This window comes from Lutra lutra, chromosome 1 (assembly GCF_902655055.1).
Source record: "Lutra lutra chromosome 1, mLutLut1.2, whole genome shotgun sequence".
NCBI classification, from domain to species: domain Eukaryota; kingdom Metazoa; phylum Chordata; class Mammalia; order Carnivora; family Mustelidae; genus Lutra; species Lutra lutra.
In genome coordinates this window covers 159431987-159453076 of record NC_062278.1, presented here as the reverse complement: position 1 = coordinate 159453076, position 21090 = coordinate 159431987, and the positions used below count along the sequence as shown (strand labels likewise).

Genomic DNA, 21090 nt, shown 5'->3' with positions numbered 1-21090 from the left:
TACCTAATGAAATCTTTAACATGAAGAAAAAAGGTATATTTTAGATTCTAAGTATTTTGAAATGGAAAAGACCTACAGAGGATCAGAAAAAGTGGCACCAGGACACCAGGACACCCGCTAACTTCATGGGCCTTCAGTCAACAGCATCTACCTTCTCAGGACACCCCAATTAGCAAGGATCCAGCGGGGTAGTTACTTCTATCAGAGGGCTAAAAGTCTCAGCAGAAGAAGGAGGGGGAAGGGGCTAAAGCGGGGAAGGAATGCGTTTCGTTTTGCAGAATAAGCAGTTCCAGCCAAGGAGACTATCCAGCTAGGTGTTTCACCTGGTAGCCCCTTACATGAGCCAGTTTGAGAGGGACTGGAGCTGAGGATCTGTGCAGAAGCCCCACTGAATTGTCTTTTTTAAGATTGCATTTATTATTATTGTTCTTGTTGTTGCTGCTGCTGTTGTCGTTGTTGTTAGAGAGGGAGAGGGAGAATTTTAGACAGCCTCCACACCCAGCACAGAGCCTGGCACAGGGCTCGATCTCAGAAACCTGAGATCATGACCTGAGTCAAAATCAAGAGTTGGACACTTAACGGACTGAACCACCCAGGTGCTCCCAAGACGATTTTATTTTTAAGTAATCTCTATACGCAATATGGGGCTTGAATTTACAACCCTGAGATCAAAGAGCTGCATGCTCTGTTAATTGAGCCAGCCAAGAGCCCCATTATTTATTTGTTTGTTTGCTTATTATTATTATTTATCCCCCTGAGTTGTCTTGAAGTTGCCTTTAGTTCATTATAGTACTAATATTTCCTCCTATAGGCAGGGTTTTCTGCCATTTTTAGAACATACCTATACGCACTAGCATGTTAATGTGTTAGACAAGCATAGTTGAAGCAGAGTGTGGGTAATAGAATATGTATAAGTTTCTTAATCTACATGCAAGCTACCTGTCCCGCCGGTAAGACAGTGACTAAAAGCATCCTGTGCTAATCCATGGGAAGATAGTGCTTTGAGAACTGTCTCCTTACACATAACAAGTAATAGAAAGTTCTTTGTTTTTGGAGTGCCTGGGTGGCTCAGTTGGTTAAGCATTTGCTTTGGCTCAGGTCATGATCTCAGGGTCTTGGGATCAAGTCCCACATCAGGTTCTCTAGTCAGCAGGGAGTCTGCTTCTCCTCGCTCTCCCTCTGTGTTCTCCTCTCTCTCTCAAATGAATAAATGAAATCTTTAAAAAGTTTGAAAAAAAAGAAAGGTTCTTTGCTTTCAACACTTCTTTGGGATTTGTGCATCCCAAGTGTACCACCCATTGAGTTCAGTTACAGTTAGACTAGGATTACGGGGTTTTAGGAGGAAAACCAGAGGTGACTTGCCATTCCCATCACATCAAGTGAAGAGTACATGCTAGCAAATGATGATGTTAACTGTGATCACCTGGCTCACATAGGGTCTGTAAAATTACCTCCACACTCTACTCTTTGGAAATGAGTCATTAAGTGCAGTTCACACTTAGGTTGGGGTGTGGAGGATGTTTTAAACTCTACCTCCCGTGGTGAGGAGTATGTATGTAGATAATCTTCTCTAAGGGAGATTTGTCTCTTCTCCCCCATTTAGTTACTTATTTAATCATAAATCTCATGAGTATGGACTCATGACTATATTTACAATCCAATATTAAGTTATTTTGTTGCTGAAATTGTTTCAGCTTTATTAATTAGGAGCTTTTTCAGTAGGCTCTTGTGTCCCTTTTAAGTGGTTGCCCACTTTAAAAAAAAAAACACCTCTTTTATTTACATTAACGTTCACATAGAAAAGTGTGCAAATCATAAGTACATTTATTGAATTTTCAACATATCCACATAACTAGCGCCCAGAGAAAGGACAATAAACTATCTGTAAGTAGAGGACCCCTCATGCCTCCTCCATTTCTCCACAAGGGTAGTCATTATACTGATGGCTAACACCATGGATTAGTTTCACCTGTATTCAAATTTAATACAAATGGATCATACAGTATATATATATATATATATATACACATACATACACACACACATATACATATAATTTTTAAAAATATTTATTTATTTGAAACCAAGCTGTGACTTGCTCTGACCAACGGAATGCAGAAGGGACGGTGAGCCAGGTTTGGGTCTAGTCCTTCAAAAGTATTGCAGCTTCCACTTTTCCTCTCTTGTTCTTGCCACCAAGGTGTAAAGAAGCTCAGGCTGTCCTGCTGGAGAGAGACCACATGAAGGAGACCCAAGATGCCCCAACTGACAGCCAGCACCAAGGTTCCAGACATAAGAATAAAGTCTTCTTCTTTTCCTCTTTTTTAAGATTTTATTTATTTATTTATTTGAGAAACAGTAAGCATGTGTGAGCTGGGAGAGAGGCAGTGGGGAGGGAGAGGAAAAGGGAGAGGATCCCAAACAGACTCTGTACTGAGCACGGAGCCTGACACCGGCTTGATCCCAGGACAGTGAGATCATGACCTGAGCTGAAACCAAGAGTTGGACGTTCAACTGACTGAACCACCCAGGCACCCCAAGAATGAAGCCTTCTTGAATCTTCCAGCTCAACTTAGCTACCAACTCAATGTAGTCACATGAATGATCCCATCTAATACCATATGAAGTAGAAAAGCCACTCAGTCAACCCCCAGAATGGCAAAAAATATTAAGGCATTGTTGTTGCATTTTTAAAATATATTTTTAAAAATTAAGATATAATTAGCATACCATGTAATTCACCCTTGTAAAGTGTGCAATTCTGTGGTTTTTAGTACATTCATGATGTTGTACAGTCATTACCAATTTCTAAATTTTTTAAAAAGATTTTATTTTTAAGGAATGGCTTATTTTTAAGATTTTATTTTTATTTCAGTCGGTTAAGCGTCTGACTCTTGATTTCAGGTAAGGTCATGATCTTAGAGTGGTGAGATCAAGCCCTGGGCTCTGCTCTGTACTGGGCCTCGAGCTTGCTTGAGATTTTCTGTCTTCCATTTCCCCTCTGTCCCTCCCTGCCTCTCCCTTTCAAACATATGCACGCTCTCTCTCAAAAAAAAAAAAAGGGGGTGGGTAGGGGAGAGCCGGTGGAGAGGGAGAGAGAGAATTCCAAGCAAGCTCCACACCCAGCTCAGAACCCCAGTCGGAGCTCAATCTCATGACCCTGAGATCATGACCTGAGCCAAAATTAAGAGTCAGATCCTTAACCTTCTGAGCCACCCAATTGCTCCCCAACCTTATTCTTTTGCATGTGGATATACAAGTTGTTCTTCTAAACTGCTAAATTTGAGGGTGTAACAATAGATAACTGAAACAGCATCTCCCAATTCTTCATTCCCCATCTGGTTCAACCAACCAACTGAGGTATGTGGATTCTACCTCCTCCATTTAATGGATCCTTCCATTCTCACTGCCACTCTATACCCAAGTAATTATTGCCTCTGAGACAAATGCCACAGCAACCTTGTCATCCAGTCTTTCCCCTTCCAGAATGTCTTCATTTAGCCAGAGATAGATGTCCATACCCATTTAAGACACTTCCTTGCTTTTAGCCCCAGTTCCAAACTCCTTAAAATGACTTTTAAGACACTTCATGACCTGCCTATAATCCCTTTTCAGTTTCTATCCCATAAACACCCTCTTTTGTAGCTAATGCCATTTCCTTCCCAGGAAACACGGGCATCATTTTCTCAAAAAGATGTTCCTGACTGCCAAAGACTACTAACCATTTTCAAATCTTCTCTTGCACTACGGAAACAATCTCTTGATATGAATCCTCTCTCTGTCACCTCAGCTGTAATCTCCAAATACTGTCTTTAAATATCATCATTATATTGATGCTTAGCAAGCATGCCAATGAATGCAGCATGTGTATGAATGCAGCATGACTTTAAGATAATGAGAATTCTGGGATGCCTGGGTGGCTCAGTCGGTTAAGCATCCAACTCTTGATTTCAGTTCAGGTCATGATTTCAAGGTTGTGAGATAGAGCCCTGTGTCAGGCTCTGCACTGGGTGTGAAGCCTGCTTAAGATTCTGTCTCCCTAAGGGAGCCTGGGTGGCTCAGTGGGTTAAGCCGCTGCCTTCGGCTCGGGTCACGATCTCAGGGTCCTGGGATTGAGCCCCGCATCGGGCTCCTTGCTCAGTGGGGAGTCTGCTGCTCTCTCTGCCTCTGCCTGCCTCTCTGCCTGCTTGTGCTCTCTCTCTGTCAAGTAAATAAATACATAAAATCTTAAAAAAAAAAAAAAAGATTCTGTCTCCCGGGGCGCCTGGGTGGCTCAGTTGTTGGGCGTCTGCCGTCAGCTCAGGTCATGATCCTGGAGTTCTGGGATGGAGCCTGGGATCGGGCTCTCTGCTCGGTGGGAGGCCTCCTTCTCCCTGTCCCTCTTCCCCTGCTTGTGTTCCCTCTCTCACTGTGTCTCTATCAAATAAATAAATAAATCTTTTTTAAAAAGATTTTATTTATTCATTTGTCAGAGAGAGAGACACACAGAGAGAGAGAACAGAAGCAGAGGGAGAGGGCAAGGGAGAAGCAGGCTTCCCACACAGCAGGGAGCCATAGGCAGGGCTTGATCCCAGGACACTGGGATCATGACCTAAGCTGAAGGCAGAAGCTTAACCCATTGAGTGACCCAGGCATCCCAATAAATAAAATCTTAAAAAAAAATTCTGTCTCCCTCCTCCTCTGCCCCTCTCCCTACAAAGATAAGAATTCCCCGGTGTATTAGGAGTGTTGACACTTCTAAATGGTCTTTTTTTACATATTCTTTTTTTTTTTAAAGATTTTATTTATTTATTTATTTATTTGACAGAGAGAGACACAGTGAGAGAGGGAATACAAGCAGGGGGAGTGGGAGAGGGAGAAGCAGGCTTCCTGCGGAGCAGAGAGCCCGATATGGGGCTTGATCCCAGGACTCTGGGATCATGACCTGAGCGGAGTCAGAGGCTTAACCCACTGAGCGACCCACGTACCCCTCTTTTACAGTTTCTTAAAGAGGTTTTGCAATGATTGTTTCTTTTCATCCTCAAAATTATTGTAATACGGATATTCAAACCCATTTTAAGGGTGAGGAAATTGGGGCTCCAAGAAGTAAATCTATGAATCATTTTGCTTAGCTAATAAGAACTGGAACTGGAACTTGGAAAGAGTTCTTGGACTCTAGACCTGTTCTTCTTCTTCTTCTTCTTTTTTTTTTTTTTTGATACAAAGGGCTAAATCAAATGTTATTCCCATAATCAAATTTCTGGTGGAAACTACAGATTATTTTGCAAGTAATTCATCACAGTGAATACATAATTACGAAGAAATATTTCAAAGATATGAAAGCATATATTTCTACCCATTTTGCCAAAGCAGTCACATCCAAAGGGATTGACATCAAGCACCTGTCCCAACTTAACTTTTCATTCACAATCTGTTCAAATCAAGCTGCTAAGGAAAAACTATTTGCTAACTTAAAGTGTGCCAGTAATCATTTGACCCAAATCTGGTGAATTTTGTGTGACCCTGAAATGGATCCAAACAGTGCTGAACACTCACTTCAAGTGGAAAAATTTAAGGAAGTGCCAAAAAATTCAGTAATCAAGACGAACAGTATTTTGAGGCAATATTTTTTAAAAATCAGGAATTAATATATTCATGATGAGCAGTATATCAATATTTTAAGTAATGATGGGTTTAAAGTAAGTAAATACTGATTCTTCCTTTTTCTCAGGTTTCAGTATGTCTCAGCCCAGCGCTGTTACTGATCCTGTTATATTAAAATTTTCAATTTTTTGTTCTTTGTGGATTTTTTTGTATTCATATTTATTTCAAAATATTGCATTACTATATTATTTATCTTAATTGCTTTCTAAGTTTTTTGACACTCCATTAAATTTTGCACCCAAGGTCAGTGCTTCACTTGCTTTATCCTATGTGTGGCCCTGTATCCAAAGGCTATGTCACCAGAATATTTGGAGCACAGTGGCATTATCCACTTACATCTTACAGATGTACAAGTTAGGATAAAGTCTGGTTTTGTATAGTTGGGTGTATAAGTTAGTTTTGCTTTTAAAGTGTTTCATTTAGAGTTATACTTGGTATATGGTATACAGAGTGCGAGATACAATTTTAAGCACAGGATGCCCAGTTAAATTTGAATTTCGGATAAATATTATTGTTATAAATATATTCCAAATATTGCATTGTTTATCTGAAATTCAGATTCAACTGGCATCCCATGTCTCCCCTCCCATTGCCTAACTCTGGCAACTCAAGGTATTCAGGAGTTAAGAACCATTTTATTTTATCTTATTTTATTATTATTATTATTTTTTAAAGATTTTATTTATTTAAGAGAGAGAGAGAGAGCTAGAGGGAGAAAGCATGAGAGCGGGGAGGGTCAGAAGGAGAGCAGACTCCCCATTGGGTAGGGAGTGGGATATAGGACTGGATTCTGGGACTCCAGGATCATGACCTGAGCTGAAGGCAGACACCCAACCGACTGAGCCACCCAGGTGTGCAAGAACCATTTTGAAAAGAAATATGAGAAACAAGAAAATGTAATGTTAACTACTTAACTTTGAAACTAATGGGTGGATCCTCTCTGCCCTCAGATCTCATTTTTGCCCTTGCTCTGCTCTGCTTTGTATCACCGGGCTGACTCCTTTCTATAGGCTATTTCCCACGCTTCCAAGTTAGCTGACTTCTGGCCAGGTCCAGCCAATGAGAGGCATCATTGGGAACTCGGAAGGCAAGAGGAAGGGAGAAACCAGGGGTATTTCTCCTCTTCTTTCTCTGCCTCAGGTAGTCTTTCTGGCAAATTCTTCCCTCAACAGGGATTTGCTCAATGACCCCAGCCCCTGGACTTGATTTTCTGCAGCTTCCTTTCTTCCCGCGCCTTGTTCCAGCAGGGGGCAATAGTGGTGTCCGGCCCTTTTAAGGGCTGAGTTGCCTCCTTGCCTAGCTGGGTTTCTGGGCCCCTCCCTCCAATTCCCCGTATGAGCGGCTTTCCCCCTTTTTTCAGTGCTTAGAGTGGTTTCTGTTTTCCTAGTTAGACTGTGACCAATAGAAATCCTTTGGCGGGGATGCTTGGGTGGCTCAGTGGGCTAAAGCCTCTGCCTTCAGCTCAGGAACGGGCCCGCCACCAGGCTCTCTGCTTGAGGGGGAGCCTCCCTTCCCTCTCTCTCTGCCTGCCTCTCTGCCTACTTGTGATCTCTGTCAAATAAATATAAATAAAATAAAATCTTATTAAAATCATATAAAATATATATAAAATATATAAAATCATATAAATAAAATCTTAAAAAAAATCCTTTGGCAAAAGACTTAGAAACAACATACTGAGTTGGGGAGTCCCTTCTCATCCTAAGCCCTCCTAAAGGATGTTCAATATTTCTTCTGGAGGCGTCCTACAAATGGCATTTAGATTTGTGTCTTTATCATTATTTCTGAACCACTAATATGCAAATACAAGATATTATTGCTAGAAGTATTTTTTTTTTTAAAGATTTTACTTATTTATTTGACAGAGAGGTCACAAGCAGGCAGAGAGGCCGGCAGAGAGAGAGGAGGAAGCAGGCTCCCTGCCGAGCAGAGAGCCCGATGCGGGGCTCGATCCCAGGACTCCGAGATCACGACCTGAGCCGAAGGCAGCGGCTTAACCCACTGAGCCACCCAGGCGCCCCATTGCTAGAAGTCTTAATAATATACGTGGGATTTCACAATTATATCTAGTACCTTTAAGATAATTAATCTGGGGGTACCTGGGTGGTTCAGGTAGTTGAGAGTTTAGCTCAGGTCATGATCCCAGGGTCCTGGGATCAAGTTTCGCATGGGGTTTCCTGCTCTCTGGGGAGCCTACCACTCCCCTGCTTATGCTCTCTCTGGGCCTGTCAAATAAATAAATTAAATTAAAAAAAAAAAAAAGGGAGAGAGAGTGAGAGAATTATTCTATCATATAGCCTAGTGTTTTTCATGACTCTTTGGCGCCACCTCCAGTGGACATTTCTAATTTACAAGTGAAGAAAAAAATTTATGTGTGTTAAACACACTTTAATTCTCTAAAATATGACTTTGAGATTATTTCAATTATAAACACGGGAAAATTAAGTAACCAGGGTTTTTTTAATCCTCATCATCATAATTATGAGCTATTTCACAAACAAATAATGAAGAATATGACAAGTTTATTTACCACTCAGATTTAACAATGTTAGTATTTGTCACATTTGCTTTGAATATTCTTTTGAAAAATATGCAAATCATTATTGGAACAGATGAGTCCAGTTTATGTTCCCTTCCTGATTGCATTTCCTTTACTCCCCTCCCAGTGATACCCACTATGCTATAGATAGTATGTATCTTTCTAGTCCATGTTTAAAACATATAAATAACACATTATTAATCATTCAACTTTATATAAGTATTGCACAGTTATTATCCTGAAACTTCCTTTTTTTAACCCAACACCATAGTTTTGATATCAAAATATATATTTATAAAATACATAGTATTCATATAAAATATATTTATACAAATATATGTTAAAATATGCAAAATACAATTTATATTAAACTATATAGTGTATTTTACACTGTTCAGTATTCTACTAAATGATTATCACTTCAGTATACTTTTGTAGCATGATTCCTAAGTAAAAGTCTTATAAATAATATAGGCATTAATTATCTCATTGATGGAAATCTGCAAGTAGGATGTTCCATTGCTAGATTAGCGACTCAGCAATGTCAGGATGTAATTTGGCCTCCCTGGGATCCTTTTTGTCTTCCTCTGGTGGTCCTAAAATAACTGCCACAGCTGTGCTCTTGCTTGCCAGTCCAAAGCAGGAAGGGAAGGAAGGGGAGCAAAGAAGAATTCCCATTTTCTAGCCTTATTCTCTATAAGATAGCAACCACATTCCATCAATGATAAGGCACACATTTTTTTAACTACTAAAAATCCCACAATTCCAACACTTAAAACTGAAAATGCTTTCTTACACCTTAAAATTTTTGTTTTATACTCTTAAAAATAGCCCTTTAAACTTAGACACAAAATTTTTAGAATTAGGGACACCTGAGTGGCTCAGTGGGTTAAAGCCTCTGCCTTCAGCTCAGGTCATGATCCCAGGGTCCAGTGATGGAGTCCCGCTCAGGCTCTCTGCTCAGCAGGGAGACTGCTACCCCCTCTCTCTCTGCCTACTTGTGATCTCTCTCTGTCAAATAAATAAATGAAATGCTTTAAAAATTTTTTTTAGAATTATATATTACTCTTCAGTACACAAAATGCGAATATAGAAGTGAAATAAATTAGTTAAGGGTATTTTCAGGATGTCTTCTCACCAGAGTTCCACTCTAAATCACTTTTCAAATCAGCACCTTCCATGTCCATGTTTTCCCCCATAATGTTACCTTCTGTGCCCTAAAGAACACTGTGTCTCATCTCCTCACAGAATGTTGAAGACCCATTCTGCAAGTTGTAATTCTAGTACTTTCTTCATCTTACAAGATTTCATAAAGTGTAGGTTTTCAGATCATGTTTGCACACATGCAGGGTTGATGAACCCACTATACCAGTCATCCCATGGCAGTGCTCGTGAGATGCTATCAACTGTGAGAAGACTGCCAGCTTTAGAAATGAAAGAAAGATTGTGTGCCTTGGCATCAGTGAAGCATGGTGGAACTTCCCTGGACTCTCACTCTTTCCCTTTGTTCTCATTGGCAAAGTTGTGGCCTGCCTGCCACTGCATCAATTACTTGTCAATTATAAGAAGAAATGAGATTCCAACTCGTACCTTGGATCCATCATACCGCAGTCACAAAATATTTCTGTGAGGGATAAATAAAATTAGGATTTTGTTAACTAGGAGGAATGGGTTACGGCTGCTGGGACTTTACCCGGTTTATCCCTTCTTTTATTCACAGACATTGAACTCATCTCCAGTTTGCATTTTACAAAGCACAGCCCTCTTGAACATGTGCATAGCCATAAGAGTTTCTCTAGGGTATATACTATCTACAATGGGATTTAGCTGAATAATGGTGTACCCATATTTTCAGGATTTTTACTGTAAAACTTCCCAAATGTGCCCCAAACTAGAAAATATAACAAACCCCATGTGTCCATCCCCTAACTTCATTTAACCATAGACTTGTTTCATCCACCCCTTCCCTCCGTTGTATATTTTGCTGGAGTATTTTAAAGCAAATCCCGAACATTGTACCATTCACCTCTAAACACTTCAGTATGCAACTCAAAAAGAAATCTTTAAATATTTTCTTGCGTGACCATGATGCCATTATCACATCTAACAAAATGCAAATAATTATTTAATATTATTCAATTACCCAGCCATACTGGGTAATCGAAGCCAAATTTCTTCGATTGTAATAAAAATTCTTTTTGTAATTTCTGTTTAGAATCAAGATCAAACAGGATCCATTTTATTTGGTTGTTATGTCTTGTGTTTCTCATAAGCCTTTCAAGTCTTATGTTTCTCTTAATCTAGAACAGTCCCCTCCCCTTTTATTTTTCCTTTCATTGACTTGCTGATGAAATTAGAGTCTAATATAAAGTCCCTCCTTTGACATCTTGTGTATTGCTTCCTTGTGGACTGCATCCTTTATGCTCAATATTTGTTGTGGACTAGGGGTCAGTTTTAAAGTTTTGATTGCATTATTATAATTATTTTTTTAAAGATTTTATTTTTAAGTAATCTCTACCCCCAGCGTGGGGCTCAAACTCACAACCACAAAATCAAGACTTGCATGTTTCACTGACTGAACCACAGGTGCCCCGGTTTGATTTCATTATGACTTAAATTTTTTCCCCTGAGAAGCTTCACTAAGCGGGGCTGTGTACTTTCTGTACCCACATCACGAGGCATGGGATGTTGGTTTCCTCACTTTTTGAGACTTTAAGATTGATTGTTGAGTTCGGTTGGTGACAACCTGTTTTTATACATTTCCTATCAGTTTTTCTTGTAGTTGTCTCAGCAGCATTAATGACTAGTGCCTGAATCAGTTATTTCACTAATGGTTGAAACAATTTTCTAACTTGGATATGCCTGCATTTGTTAACTAGAATCAGGGCTAAGCAAGTACCTCCTTGAATTTTCTACCCTAGGCCCTTGATTCACCTTACCCTAGTCCCAGCCCTATCTAGAATTCTTCTGTACTGAAACACGTTCCCTTATCCACAGGGTATTAGGTTATACTGAAGTTTTATTTGTATTAGAAAAGCAGAAATGTTTAGTTCTTTTCCTATAATTTTCAGAGGAATAAGTTGATGGCCTGGCTATCTCCAGGACTATTTCCTTTCTAAAAAAATTACTCTGAACTCATGACTTTTTATATACTCAATATGTTTTAATCAACTGCAGTCCTTACCCTTTTTGAAATTAAAATTATTCCATGTGTGCCTGTGGAAGTGCACGACCCTAATGATTTGTTTTCTTTTCTTTTTTTTTTTTTAAAGATTTTATTTATTTATCTGACAGAGAGAAATCACAAGTAGGCAGAGAGGCAGGCAGAGAGAGAGGAGGAAGCAGGCTCCCTGCTGAGCAGAGAGCCTGACTCGGCGCTCGATCCCAGGACCCTGAGATCATGACCTGAGCCAAAGGCAGCGGCTTAACCCACTGAGCCACCCAGGTGCCCCGATTTGTTTTCTTTTTAATTCTACCACTCATTTAATCCCTTATTTAGCTGTTGTTATGTTTGTGTTTTAGATATACCCTCATGTTCTCCAGTATCTTTGCTCATCCTTGCTTCCTTTTTAAAGAAATAGCTATATTGAGATATAATTCTTATACCATACAGAATTCATCCACTTAGAGTGTACAGTTTGGTGGGTTTTAGTATCTTACAAAGTTGTGCAACCATCACCATTATATAATTCCAGAACATTTCATCACTTCCTAAAGAAACACTGCATGCATCACTGGTTCTCTCCTGGTCTTCCATGTCCCGGTTCCTGGCAATCACTAATCTGCTTTCTGTCTCAAATTGACTATTTGAGGATTGCCTCTTCTGGACACCTCACAAAAAGAGAATCATACAATATATGCCATCTGTGACTGGCTTTTTTCGCTTAACATGTTTTCAAAATTTGTCCATTATTGTAGCATATATCAGCATTCCATTCCTTTTCATGGCTGACGTCCAACATGGGGCTCTAATTCATGATCCTGACATCAAGAGTCACATGTTTTACCAATTAAACCAGCCAGGTGCTCCTCTTTGTCCATTTTAATGTTCTTAATTTTAAGAATTTAATTTTTAGGGGCTCCTGGGTGGCTCAGTGGGTTAAAGCCCCTGCCTTCGGCTCAGGTCATGATCCCAGGGTCCTGGGATTGAGCCCTGCATCAGGCTCTCTGTTCAGCAGGGAGCCTGCTTCCCCTCCTTCTCTCTCTATCTCTCTGCCTACTTGTGATCTCTGTCTGTCAAATAAATAAAAATATTTTTAAAAATTTTTTAAAAAAGAATTTAATTTTTAGGGCGCCTGGGTGGCTCAGTGGGTTAAAGCCCCTGCCTTCGGCTCAGGTCATGATCTCAGGGTCCAGTGATGGAGTACCGCATCAGGCTCTCTGCTCAGCAGGGAGACTGCTACCCCCTCTCTCTTTGCCTATCTCTCTGCCTACTTGTGATCTCCCTCCGTGTGTCAAATAAATAAAATATTTTAAAAAAGAAAAGAAAATAAAATTTAATATTTAATATTTTATTTTATTTATTTATTATATATTATTTTAAATATTTATTTATTGTTTTAGAGAGAGAGGAAGAGGGAGAGAGAGAGCGTGGGGGGAGGATAGAAAGAACCTCTAGCCAATTTCTCTCCGAACACAGAGCCCAATGACATGGGGCCAGATCCCATGACTCTGAGATCATGACCTGAGCCTAAACCAAGAGTCAGTCACTTAACCAACTAAGCCACCCAGGCACCCCATTTATATTTTAGTTTTAAAAATTTTTGCTTTCCTTTCATCTGGAACAGCCATCATCCAGTAATTCACCAAAATGACCAACACAAAGGGAAAAAGGAGAGGTGCCCACTATATGTTCTCTAGGCCTTTTAGAAAAGATGGAGTTGTTCCTTTGGCCACATACATGGGAATCTACGAGAAAGATGATATTGGGGACATGAAGAAAATGGGTGCTGTTCAAAAAGGCATGTCCCACAAATGTCACCATGACAAACTGGAAGAGTCTATAATGTTACTCAACATGCTGTTGGCATTGTTGTAAACAAACAAATTAAGGGCAAGATTCTTGCCAAGAGAATCAAGGTATGCATTGAGCATATTAAACACTCAAAGAGCTGAGCTAGCTTCCTGAAACGTGTGAAGGAATATCACCAGAAAAAGAAGGAAACCAAAGAGAAAGGTACTTGAGTGCAACTGAAGTGCCAGCCTGCCCCACCCAGAGAAACACATTTTGTGAGAACCAGTGGAAAGGAACCTGAACTGCTAGAATCCATTCCTTACGAATTCATGGCATGATAAATGTAAAGAAAATAAAAAACCTCAAGACAGTGTAAAAAATTTTTTAAAGATATTTAAGGGGTGCCTTGGTGGTTCAGTCATTAAGTGTCTGCCTTCAGTTCAGGTCATGATCTCAGGGTCCTGGGATTAAGCCCTGCATCAGGCTCCCTGCTGGGCAGGAAGCCTGCCTCTCCCTCTCCCACTCCCCCCGCTTGTGTTCCCTCTCTCTCTGTGTCTCTCTCTGTCAAATAAATAAATAAAATCTTTAAAAAAATTAAAAAAGAAATAAAGAAAACGTGAGAAGGGGAGGAGCAGCAGGAGATGGAGGGACAGAATCTGAAGCCGACTCCCTGCTCAGTTCAGAGCCCAATGCAGGGCTTGATCTCACAACCCCAAGATCATGACCTGAGCCAAAACTAAGAGTCAATTGCTTAACCAGCTGAGCTACCCAGGGGCCTCTTAAAATTTTTAATGTAATCTCAACCCCCAATGTGGGGCTCAAACTCATGACCTTGAGATCAAGAATCTTATGTTCTTCTCCAAAGTAGATACCCAAATGGCCAATAGACATATGAAAAAGTGTTCAACATCAGTTGGCATCAGGGAAATAAAAATCAAAACCACAATGAGATACCACCTCACAGTAGTCAGAATGGCTAAAATTAACTAGTCAGAAAACAAGAGATGTTGGAGAGGATGCGGAGAAAGGGAAACCCTCCTACACTGTTGGTGGGAATGCAAACTGGTGCAGCCAGTCTGGAAAACAGTATGGAGGTTCCTCAAAAAGTTGAAAATAGAGCTACCCTATGACCCCCACAATTGCACTACTGGGTATTTACCTCCAAAATACAAATGTAGTGATCCAAAGGGCCCATGCACCCCAAAGTTTATAGGAACAGTGTCCACAATAGCCGAACTATGGAAAGAGCCTAGATGTCCATCGACAGTTGAATGGATAAAGATGTGGTTCATATATACGATGGAATATTATGCAGCCATCAAAAAACTGAAATCTTGCCATTTGCAATGACATGGATGGAACTAGAAGGTATTATGCTAAGCGAAATAAGTCAATCAAAAAAAGACAATTATATGATCTTACTGATATGTGGAATTTGAGAAACAAGGCAGAGGCTCATAGGAGAAGAGAGGGAAAAATGGAACAAGATGAAACCAAACAGGGAGACAAACCATGAAAGACTCAGTCTCAGGAAACAAACTGAAGGTTGCTGGAGGGGAGATAGGTAGGGGGATAAGGTGGCTGGGTGATAGACAGTGGGGAGGGTATGTGTTGTGGCGAATGCTGTCTGTTGTATAAGACTGATGAATCACAGACCTGTACCCCTGAAATAAATAATACATTATATGTTATTAATAATAAGTAACTAAATAAATAAACCCTAGACACATGGGTTTGTTTCTGGGCTCTCACATCAAAATTTCATTGATTTTTATGTCTAATCTTAAGCCAGTACCATACTGTCTTGATTACCATTACTTTGTAGTGTATTTTGAAATGAGGAAATGTGAGTCCTCCATGTTTGTTCTTTTTTAAGATTGTTTTGAGCTTTTCAGAAGCTCTTGTAATAAGATGTGCAATTTAGAATCAGGTTGTAAATTTCTACAAAGTCACCTGGGATTCTGATAGAGAATGCATTGAATCCATAGATGAATTTGGGGAATACTGTCACCTTTATAATATTGTCTTCTGATCTTCTGATATATAAAAATATGGACTTTTTTCAATTTATTTAGTTATCTTATGATTTCTTTCAGCAATGTTTTATAGTTTTCAACATATAATATTATACTTGTTTTGTGAGTATGTTTCTAAGAGTTATCTTCTTTTTTTTTTTTAAGATTTTATTTACTTGACAGAGAGGGAGAGAGAGAGTGCAAATAGGCAGAGCAGCAGGCAGAGGGAAAGGGAGAAGCAGGCTCTTTGCTGAGCAGGGAGTCTGATGCAGGGCTCGATCTCAGGATCCTGGGATCATGACCTGAGCTGAAGGCAGACATTTAACCGACTAAGCCACCCAGGCAACCGAGTTGTATTCTTTTTGATGCTATTTCAAATGAAATTATTTTATTAATTTCATTTTCAGATTGTTCATTGAAAGTATATAGAAAATATTTGATCTTGTTTTCTGTAGCCTTGATGAAAATAGAATGGTTTCTTATTTCTAATAGTTTTTCGGGTAATTCCTTAGGATTTTCTCTATTTAAGGCCACATCATCTGTGGGCAGAGATAATTTTACTTCTTCCCTTCCAGTCTGGATGCCTTCTTTTATCCTTGACCAATTTCCTTGACTAGAACCTTCTATTACAACTTTGAACAGAAATAGCGAGGTGGACATCCTAGTCTTATTCCTGATTTTAGGAGGAAAACATCCAGTCTTTCTTTTTTTTTTTTTTTTTTTTGTAAGATTTTATTTATTTATTTGTCAGAGAGAGAGCACAAGCAGGGGGAGCAGCAGGCAGAGGGAGAAGCAGACTCCCCACCAAACAGGATGCCTGATGTGGGATTCTATCCCAGGACCCAGGGATCATGACCTGAGCTGAAGGTAGACACTTAACCAACTGAGCCACCCAAGCGTCCCAAAATCCAGTCTTCCGCCATTAAATATGTTAGTTGTTAAATATGTTAGTTGTGAGTTTTTATAGACACTCTTTTAAAAAAAGATTTAATTTAATTTATTTATTTGAGGGAGAGAGAGCATGAGAAGGGGGAGGGTCAGAGAGAGAAGAGCCCAATGTGGGACTCGATCCTGGGACTCCAGGATCATGACCCAAGCCAAAGGCATTCGCTCAACCAACTGAGCCACCCAGGCGCCCTATAGATACTCTTTTGTCAGGTTCCCTTCTGTCCCTGTTTGTTGAAGTTTGTTGAGCGTTTTGTTTTCCTGACAAGGTGTTGAATTTTATCGAATGCTTTTTTGTGTTTATTGAGGTGATCATGTGATTCTTTTTTCATTTTAGTGATATGGCATTAAAATAATAAATAAATAAAATAATTATATTAAACCAAACTCACATTCCTTGGATAAAATCTCTCTTGGTCATGGTGCACCATTTTTATATATTGCCACTTGGTTTGCTAGTATTTGAGGGGCTATGTTTTTCTCTTCATGCACTTTAATTCCTACTTTTAGGTTCTAAATTCACCAATAGAGAATGAACCTGTAAAACCCGAGGCAACCCACCCCTGACTGCAGTAACAGCAAAACCCCAGGGCCATGTTCTCTGTCTATACCCCTGATCTCACTGTATAGCCCCGGATGAACCATGTACCAACCCTCCAGGACTTGTCAGTAATAAACCTTATTTTATTTCCCCAGCATTTCCTCATGGCTGTTGCTGACTTGCATCTTGTAGTCGTAAGAACACACTGGGGAAGTGGCATTGCCTCCAGGCATTTCTAGCCAGGACCTTTCCTCTCTATAGGTTGGCACCAACATGAAACAAATGGCTACTGGGAAGGTATGGTTTGTTAACTCTGACATCTGGATGCTCTCACATGCAGTATGTGTTCCCTGTTTTTTTGTTTTTGTTTTTTTGTTTCAGCATTAATTCATGCTTTCTTGTTTCTTTGCATGTACCGTAATTTTTTTCTTTTGGTCAGAAACTGGACATTTCCGATAATATCGTAGTAACCCTTCCAATAGGGCTTGCTGTTGTTATTTGCTTATTTATTTGTTTAGTGACTGGCTGGATCATTTTAGCATACTCTCCTCTCTCTCCACCCTCCCCTTCACCTGTGGTAAACCTCTAATGTTGCCCTCATCATCCCTAGTCACTCTGGGATGTGGACATTTTGGCAGGGCTTTCTTTAATATCTCTTCCTTGGACCGCACCACTGTTAGACTCCACTAAATTGCCCACTGGTTACTCTATTATTTTTGGCAAAGGCCTGGTGCAAAAATTGCTCTTCAGATGAAACCAGTGCAATTCAGGCTCCTTTGACAGAATAGAATTTTTTTTTAATGACTTTGTTTATTGTGGGACACCTGGGTGGCTCAGTTGGTTAAGCAACTGCTATCAGCTTGGGTCATGATCCCAGAGTCCTGGGATCAAGCCCATATCGGGCTCCCTGCTCGGATGGGAGCCCACTTCCCCCTCTGCCTCTGCCCTTTTCCCTATGTTCTTGCTCTCTGTCTCTGTCTCGCAGAAAAATAAGAAAAATAAGTAATTCAAATCCTTTTTTTTTTCAAGATTTTACTTATTTATTTATTTTGAAAGAGAGAGAGAGGGAGAGGAAGAATGTGCTAAGGGAGGAGCAGAAGGAGAGAGAAGATCTCAAGCGGACTCCACACCACGCGCAGAGCACTGAGCCAACAGAAGACTTGATCTCAAGACCCTAAGAGCACGACCTGAGCTGAAGTCAAGAGCCAGACACTCAACCTACTGAGCCACCCAGGTGCCCAGACAGAATGGTTTTTTGAGAGCAGTATTTGAGTTTATTCTGATCCCAGGTAGGCTCTTCCTTCCTCCCTTTCCCAGGTTTTCTAGCTGGCCTATACTTTACCTACATATCTAATAAAGATGTCATTCTCCTCTTAGTTGCCTGTCACCACAATCTCCACTGTTTTTGAGAGAACCCTCAGGCTTGAACTTCTCCGCATGGATAGCAGATAGTCAGTGTCTTTGGGAATAGAGTAAGAGCTGTCTTTTTCATCCTGCTTCTTTCCTTAGGCAAAATCTCTGAGCCAGTACTCCGAGGGGGGATGGGAGACAGTGGCACACTTCTCTCCCAGTGACACTCTTTTTTTTTTTTTTTTAAGATTTTTAAAAAATTTATTTATTGGACAGAGAGATCACAAGTAGGCAGAGAGGCAGGCAGAGAAAGAGGAGGAAGCAGGCTCTCCACTGAGCAGAGAGCCCGATGTCGGGCTCGATCCCAGCACCCTGGGATCATGACCTGAGTCAAAGGCAGAGGCTTAACTCACTGAGCCACCCAGGCGCCCCTCCCAGTGACACTCTTGCCATAGGAATTGAGCACTCAGTAGAGAGGGGGTAGTAACATCACATCTTCCTGGCTTGCCTCTTCCAGCTTGGAACCACTGCCTGGTGAGCAGAAGCGAGGACAATCAGAGCTGTGGACTCCCAGAGGCACCACATCCAGGGTAGAGCCTCAGTCCTGTGAGTGAGAACTGGGCAGAAGAAAGGAGCCCTCATTTCCCAGTGACACTCACAAGAAGTAAGCCTCCACAAAAGGTTGATGGGGACCAGACAGAAATGTTGATGTCCTGCTGCATGTAGGAAATAGCCCTCCAACTGTGGGGAGAGGGAGTGCTGTGTTCTTTCTTGGCTGTACTGGTCCTGAGTGTTCATCTTGCTGAGTGGGAGTGGGGTAAGGAGGAGCAGGTCTCAGCTTAATTACCATAGACTCTTAGTAGTTGTACTGAATTTTAGTAGTTTTTATTTTGTTTTGTTTCAGTAAATTAATTTCTTTCTTTTTTTTTCTTTCTAGTAAGTATTTTTTTACAGGCTATATGTCCGAGGGACCATTTCTAGAGATTTTATTTTTATTTTATTTATTTTAAGATTTTTAAAATTTATTTGAGAGAGACAGAGATAGTGACAGACAACACAAGCAGGGAGGAGGGGGAGAAGCAGGCTCCCCCACTGAGCAGGGAGCCCAACATGGAACTCAGTCTCGGGACCCTTACACCATTACCTGAGCCGAAGGCAGACACTTCACCGACTGAGCCACCCAGGTGCCCCATTTCTAGAGATTTTAAATGATTTTGTTTTTTGCTTTTTCAACAAGAACCAAGTTTTTTATTTGTTCATTTTGAGCACGTGAAGAATTCCTTGACGACATCCTTGGTCTGAGAGTCTTTGCCATAACCACCATACAACTCCAACGAACCACTTTGTGGGGTTTTCCCTGTCAACTTTGCGGAGGCCTACCCATCTACCCATCCCCCTAGTTTCTTGTCATTGGCCTTAATGAGGTTGATTTGGTGTTTAGCACCAAAGGCCTCCACCAAACTGACAGACACAGCGTTATCCCAGCTGGATGCAAGCGTACAAATGTGGGCTTGGAGCTTGTCTAAAGCTTTGGCTGCTTAGCGAATTCCACATGCTAGGCTGTTGTGGAGGAGGATGGTCTTCTGCACCTCTTGCAAAGCAGAGTCCCAACACCCATTCCACTGCCAGCTGCCATGCCTTCCTCAGCCATGGCAGTGGGTTACGGGTGGAGTCCAATCTGGAGCACACCTGAGCCTCCACCTCCCAGAGACTCGGTGGCAATGGTGGGGAAAGACAAACACTGATTTTTTGCTTGCTTTTTAACAAAATCTTCACTGGTTTCACTGGTGAATGGGTCTACAATGTCTTAATGTTGCTTGTGGAAATCTTCCCTTACACTGTGGTTTCTTGCACTATACCTCCAATTTCTTAGTTTCCTTTCCTTATTCTAGAAGTCCAGAATATGTTTTTGTTATAATTTTGTTAAATTAATATTTGCTGAAGAAATGCAAGATGTCAGTGTTGCCATGGTTCAACAAAAGATTAGGAGGGAAATTGAAAGAGAGGATTATTACTCACAAGATCTGGAGGAAGTACATAGCATGGGGCAAGGGTCCACTTGAGCACTTGGAAAGGTCAAGGCAGGTGCAGGCAGAGAGGGAGAGGACTTGGGGCACATGCCTTTATCATTCTCCATGGGTAGGGAGGGCTTTGGGGATTCTGGACTAAGGCTGAATTGGTCAATTCAAACCCAAAATCGTGTGGTCTGGGGACGCCTGCTTCTCCTTCTCCCTCTGCCTTCTGCTCTGCCTACTTGTGATCTCTCTCTCTCTGTCAAATAAATAAATAAAATCTTAAAAAAAAAAAAGAAGGTGCACCTGGGTGGCTCAGTGGGTTAAGCCTCTGCCTTTGGCTCAGGTCATGATCTCAGAGTCCTGGGATTGAGCCCCGCATTGGGCTCTCTGCTCAGTGGGGAGCCTGCTTCTCCCTTTCCCTGCCTGCTGCGCTGCCTACTTGGGATCTCTCTCTCTCTCTCTGTTAAATAAATAAATAACATCTTTAAAAAAAAAAAAAGAAATATAACTCCATCCTCATCTGTATTACTCCATTCCCATTCTCCTCTTCTTACTACCCCTTTCCAAGCACCCCTTAAACCAGTTTCTTAAATTTTTTTGTATTCCCTCCCATTAAAAGAAATAGTGTAATATATGAATCTGTCTGAAGTAGAGACTGTTAGCCACCTACCCCAACTTGTCTTCATCTTCCAAAGTCCTACAATCTCTGATTTTAGCTTGTCACATAACTGCCTAGATCAAATGCTCCCATTTTTCCAGTCTCCCATGCAGCTAGGTGTAGCCACATGGCTAAATTCTTGCCAGTGAGATGCAAGGAATTAAAATCATATGGCAGTTTTTGGAAAACCGATTTAAAGGTTGATACATGTCTTTTTCTCTCTCTTGCTTTTCACCTTAGTATTCCATCCTGCTGTCTAGAATGTAAATGTGATGGCTGGAACTCCAACAGCCATCTTAGACCATGAAGACAAACGTTCCAGTGAGGCAGGGGCAGAAAGCTTGAAGAGCCTGTGTTCCTGATGATATCTTGAAGTCTCCATACTAATTCCAGACTGGATTTGTGAATGTATGTATATGTGTGATGATGA

At 40.8% G+C, this 21090-nt stretch overlaps 2 pseudogenes; one reads left to right on the top strand and one right to left on the bottom strand.

Moving 5' to 3' along the window:
- The first annotated feature begins 12989 nt into the window (after positions 1 to 12989).
- LOC125106818 (60S ribosomal protein L21-like) lies at positions 12990 to 13474 on the top strand (annotated as a pseudogene).
- Positions 13475 to 19243: 5769 nt separating this feature from the next.
- LOC125106815 (40S ribosomal protein S12-like) lies at positions 19244 to 19638 on the bottom strand (annotated as a pseudogene).
- Positions 19639 to 21090: the final 1452 nt, after the last annotated feature.